General features: G+C 39.0%; 1 protein-coding gene across 1 annotated transcript in view; it reads left to right on the top strand.

Moving 5' to 3' along the window:
* The first annotated feature begins 244 nt into the window (after nucleotides 1–244).
* Nucleotides 245–6000, top strand: part of LOC111608380 (genetic suppressor element 1-like) — an 18328-nt gene continuing 12572 nt past the window's right edge. The window contains exon 1 of the mRNA XM_023332250.1: nucleotides 245–411. The gene's annotated coding sequence lies outside the window, so the exon portion shown is untranslated. The remainder of the gene's footprint in view (nucleotides 412–6000) is intronic.

Below are 6000 nucleotides of genomic sequence, written 5' to 3'. Positions count from 1 at the left end.
TACCAAGTATCCTGGTCTGGCACAAGGGACTCACCAAGGGAAATAATTGTAGACTAAAGTTTTAAGAGTGAGATAGAAGATTTGTGGCACTGAGAAAGAGGGAGAGAGGAAGATCAGGCAGTCAGGAGAGAGAAACAGCCCGCTCAGAGGGAGAAATAGAAAGAGACACAGAGTGAGAGAGAGAGAGAGAGAGAGAGAGAGAGAGAGAGAGAGAGAGAGAGAGAGAGAGAGCAAAGAGGCGTTTAGAGAGTGAGAAGGAGCAGAGGTAGGAATAGGATGAAGAGAGAGAAGGCTGAGCAGTAAGAGGAGGAAGAGACTCGGTGTCAAAACTGGATATTCCTGCGTGCCTGCTGCTGCCTGATCCAATGAGAACAACTCTCAGATACGAGCTACGTAAAGGCACCCAGCAAGGTATGTGACCACGGAGCTTCCTCCTCTCAGTGAGAGGGTGTGTGTGTCCATATTTGTGTGTGAAGGAGAGCGCGAGAGAGCACAGGTGTGTTGATAACTTTGGATGACAGGATAAAAAAAAGTGCTGTGAGAAGATTGATTTAGGAATTAGTCAAGACGTGCATGGCTTTCTGAGGAAGGCAGGTCAGCCAGGTATGAGAGAAGACACTCAGTAGTGAATAAGTGTGACATGTGTGTTTGCAAGACAAAAACAATGAGTGAGTGTTTGAACTAGAGGGAGATTGTGACTGATTGGGAGAGAAAGAGTGTGTGAGGTTTATCTCTCAGCCTGACTGCAGATCAGGGCTTTCAGAATTAGAGCAGTGGGCTTAAATAGCCCTGGTCCACAGATAGCCAGGGGCCCTCCAGGAGCCCGCTTAAATTGGGAAGGATGGAGATGAGACTGACTAGGGTGGGGTTTGTCCAATGGGTGTGGGTTTGTGTGTGTGCGTGGGTGTGTGTGTGTGTGTGTGTGTGTGTGTGTGTGTGTGTGTGCGTGCGTGGGTGTGCGTGTGTGTGTGTGTGTGTGTGTGCGGGTGTGTGCGTGTGTGTGTGCGTGTGCGTGTGTGTGTGAGGGGATGGTGGTGGTGGGGGGTGTCAGAATGAGAGGAAAAGCATGGTGTGCAGATGTTGTAGTCAAATCTCTGAGAGCTCTCATGTCATTAAATGTATGATATGCAGGTGTGCAGGTGCATCTGTTAATATCCAAAAAACTGTTTATTATAAGAAACCCCTAACTCAGTATCTTTATTCCCTTTTCTTACTTTTAACTCATAAAACTTTTCTCTGCATGCCTATGTGAAAAGATCAGAGCTGTATTGCGCACATTCTGTCACATACGGGTAACAATCCCTCCTGGTTTCTTGTACACCAGAAAGCAAAGTTATGATTTTGGTACATCTATTTCTGCTACTGCAGGCGGCATCCTTCTGTTGCCCCAATCGTCCATATGCTACATATAGGAGAATTCACCCGAGTTCCCACAGTCCTTGACTGTAGACGTCCTTCAAGCGAGACGAACACCATTTGTCCCTGCTGACTTAATTCACTTATTTCAATTACTAGGGTGATCTGCCAGAGTCCACAGGAAGTCTTAGGTCTCTGTGTAACTGCTTCCTCTAATGTCTGCTTTGAAGGAACTGCTACAAAATGCAGAGTTTCTCTGACGATGCATTTTTGTTTTTAAGCTTAGATTTTGTCACTTAGCAGAGATTTGTCTTCATGAAGGTATTTGGTGTGGCTCAGTAGGCTGCGATTATTTTACAGCTTTTGGGAAACAGAAGCACAACTGATCATGTGGGCAGAGTGAAAATTTTGTCCCATGTTTCTTGTGTCACCCTGAAGAGAAGAACAGGTCTCTTGTGGGAGAAGGTTGAGTGGCTGCTGGCCCTTTAAGAGATCTATTTTTACAGGGGCACACTCATGCATGGAGTGAGGCAGTAGCACACGGAGACTGTATCTGAGGACCACAGCTTCGATACCGAGTGACTGAGGGAGACTCCAAAAATTATTTTTGGTCCAAAGATGAGCATGCTGCTCTTTTTTTGGACAAGCTCCGAATATCAAAATCATCATCAATGAAAGTTACTTTGCTTTACTCCCCCCATCCCCTGCCAACCACTAAGGAGAATCTGCCCTTTTTCAAGTGGATTTCTCTGAAGTCTATAGTGATAATGAATGGCTGCATGCAGTGTAGACATCCTTATACCCACTGTAAGAAGAAAAACAAAACAACAACATTCCTACGTATTTGTTTTAATAAGCAAATAGTTGCGAAAGAAAGCTGAAAATGTGTATACTCTTAACAAAAAAAAAGAAAAAACACACACACGCCCGCACACACCCACACACAAAATATACTTTAGTTTGTCCCCCACGCACCTTGAAAGTAGCCGTATAAATTTGCAGAATTCTTCACAAACACCCATACATGCATTCAGAGATGCACGCAGTGCTGTTCACCCACATAAAAAAAATTACTTATACATCCTCAATATCTGGACCTAAAATAATCTTCTCCTTATGCAATCTGCATGTTATATAATGCATGGCCTGTCATTATCACAGCGCTCCTTCACGCCCTGCTGTGCCTCTCCACCTACAGCACCACGCAGACAGGCAGACACACACATATACACACACCCTACATCTTGTGTTAGCAGTCATATACTCTACTCTAGCACTCTCACACTCTCACCCACGCTGAGTGTATGCTCTCAAACAGCCACCCAGATGAGTGAGAGGGAAAGACAGAGAGGGAGACTGAGAGTGGGTGGGGTGGGGAGGCTGAAAGTGAAATACAAAGAAAGGGAAAACTATAGACTGAAGTGTGCATTCATGCCGAGACTACGCATTTGCATGATTGCAAGAATCTACGTACATGCAATTCTTGTGTCTGTGATTTTCAGTACAGCATGCCAATACAAAATCATATTTGAGGGCCACTTGTGGGGGCAACAGTTTAGCAAACATTTGAACTTCTGTAACCACTGACAAGTATTTATTTTCTTGACAGCTTTCTTCACTGTTTCTTCAGAAAGTCAAGAAACACTCACCACCTCACCGCAAACAGACGGAGGGATAATCTCTCATTGTCACTCTCAAGTCACACCTACTGTATGGGCGAGCACTTACATGTCGTTGCCTGTCTTCCATGTCATCCACTTGCAGAAAAGAAAATGAGTCACATCTTCTCTCCTCTTTTTTTGCAGAAATATTTTAATAAATCATGCAGTCTGCGCGTTAACTGGCTCTTTATAATCACAAATATGAGGGTATTTTATTGGGGATCAGGGTGACAGGCTAACATAAAGTAGATAGTGATTAAAAAGTAGAAGGTAAATGACAATTTTTTTTCTTTTGCAAATGAAAATCTGAACATTATGGTGCACAGATATGCTCTCCCCCAATGAGTTAATGATTTGTAGAACCAACCTTAGCAGTAGGCAAACAGTTTCAAATCTTTGGTGGCATTTTCTTCATAGATACTACATTTTTTGCCCATTTTTCTTTATTAAATAGAAAGTTTTGCAACAGATCTTCAATTATATTTAGGTCGGTACTTTTTCTAGGCCGATCTAAACGTAAACTGACTGTATATTTAAAGTCATTATCCTACTTGAAGATAAACCTTCATTCCTTTGCCAAATCATTTGCAGCATCTAGCAGCTTTTCTTCCACTATTGCTCTTAATTATAGCTCATTTCATTTCCACATCTATGCTAAACAACTTTAATGTTACTTCTAAATACATCCATTTCTACAGCATGATGCGGTAACACTTTATTTGACGGGTTGTGTATAAGGCTGTTATGACACCGTCATAAACATGACATAACACCTGTCATGAACATGAGTATGAGTGTTGTTATAAAGTGTCATTCGGTAAATCATGATACTTTTAATACAAAGTTGACATTATTCTAAATGTCTTCGTTATGACAACTTGACATTAACCAAGAAATTATGATCTGACATAAATTTGTTATAAAAGTGTTACTGATTAAACTTTAAAAGCTGAAGTTTAATCAGTAACACTTTTCTAACAAATTTACGTCAGATCATGATTTCTTGGTTAATGTCAAGTTGTCATAACAAAGACATTTAGAATAATGTCAACTTTGTATTAAAAGTGTCATGATTTACCGAATGACACTTTACTTTATAACAACAGTCATAAATATTCATTAAAACTTACTCATGTTAATGACAGTTGTTATAGCATGTTTATGTTGGTGTCATGACAGTCTTATTCACAACCCGTCAAATAAAGTGTTACCCATGATGCTTTAGTAATAAACACAATTCTTCCAAATATACAACTTAATGTTGTATATTCTTACAGTTGGTGACCTGTAGACGTTCAAGCTCAGATTTCTTGTAGCATGAGTCACCTATTGCTACCGGCTCAGAGGGGACGTTTTTAAACAAAACAAGGAAACAAATGCCATCTCAACTTAATCTTTAGAAACAGCTGCACTTTGAAGTAAAGGAAATGTTAAAAAAAATAATAATTCCCACTTCAAAGTAAAACAGACAGGTTGAAACTACACAGTTATGTTTGTGTGTAAATTATGTACTTCCTGTTTGACTCCTACTGCTGTTTCTGACAAACAAACCTTATTTTCTGGAAAGCAATATTTGCTTTTGAGGATCAAGTTTAAAGTGTTTCAAGAGATGGCATAGGTCAGTGTTGAACACATGATTTTTGAGCTCTATGACATATACATCAAGCTTATATGCAAGATAAGTTTATCATTAGGCCTAAAAAACCCTGCCTCCATTCAACAGAGACAACAGTTGTCCAATTATGGTCAGTATTCCAATTTTCTATTCTATTCGATTCTATTCTATTCTATTCAATTCTATTCTATTCTATGCATATTTATGCATTAAATGAATAACTTTAAATATTTAAATGTAGTATATCTATCTATCTATCTATCTATCTATCTATCTATCTATCTATCTATCTATCTATCTATCTATCTATCTATCTATATATATATATATATATATATATATATATATATATATATATATATATATATATATATATATATATATATATATATATATACTATTCATTTATTGAATGTTTTTATTTATTTATTTATTTATTTATTGTTGTTTATTTTTGCTAAATTTGTAAAAGTGTATTTTTCCCATCACTCTTTCTGGTGAGCTGAACTTTCTCAATAAGGGACAAATAAAGTTTTTTTTCCCCATTCTATTTTATTCTATTCTATTCTATTCTATTCTATTTGAAACAATATAAAATTTGTTCTACATTTATGGCCTTTGTAGATCTGGGCTGTCCCCCAGTTGATCTGATATGAGAACAGGCTTGGGATCTGAGCCAAAGAGACCAGGAGTGTGATGAATAATCCCAAACAGAAGTCAGTGTTTGAACACAGCTGACACTGTGCCAGACTACTTAAATGTGACAGACACACCTGTCGTTTAAATTCTCTCATGAGTGCAGGGTGTTTCATGGCATTCATTTCTTCTCTGATCTACTTGCAGCATGTGTGAAAGAAAAGAGTGCAGTAATGAAGGTGTTATGGTTGGTCATTTGCAAACACGTGCATGCGCCCTGTCAGTTATTTGACCACATACAAAAGGTCGTTTTCTTGAAATGGATTGTTTTCCTTGGCTTTGACTCGCTAACCCCAGTGTATGATCAAGCAGCATGCTCTCCTCCTCTGCATTTCAACTACAATGAAGGTCAACAACCTTTCAACCCTGCCACCCACCACTTACACCCACCGCTTTTCAGTTAGACCTGCCTTTATCCTTTTGCTGAAGCCCGTGCGTGTGCGCTCGCTCCCTCTAGATTTTGGTATCTATGCGTAGTGAGTGTAACATCTGAAACAAATTTATCTGGAGAGCAGTCCTTAAACTAATTATTTTTAGAATTCTTTTCAATCAAGAGCAAAATTTAAATCAAAATTAACGAAACATCATTCCATGAATTCATTTGTGCTTGTTTGAATTTTTCAGCAATGATGCGGAAACAGCTTCATGTAAAAAGCGCTGTCAAAAATGGTA

The sequence above is a fragment of the Xiphophorus maculatus genome, chromosome 1, assembly GCF_002775205.1.
Source record: "Xiphophorus maculatus strain JP 163 A chromosome 1, X_maculatus-5.0-male, whole genome shotgun sequence".
Lineage (NCBI taxonomy): Eukaryota > Metazoa > Chordata > Actinopteri > Cyprinodontiformes > Poeciliidae > Xiphophorus > Xiphophorus maculatus.
The sequence above is the reverse complement of the archived record's forward strand: the minus strand, read 5'-3'. Positions and strand labels throughout refer to the sequence as shown.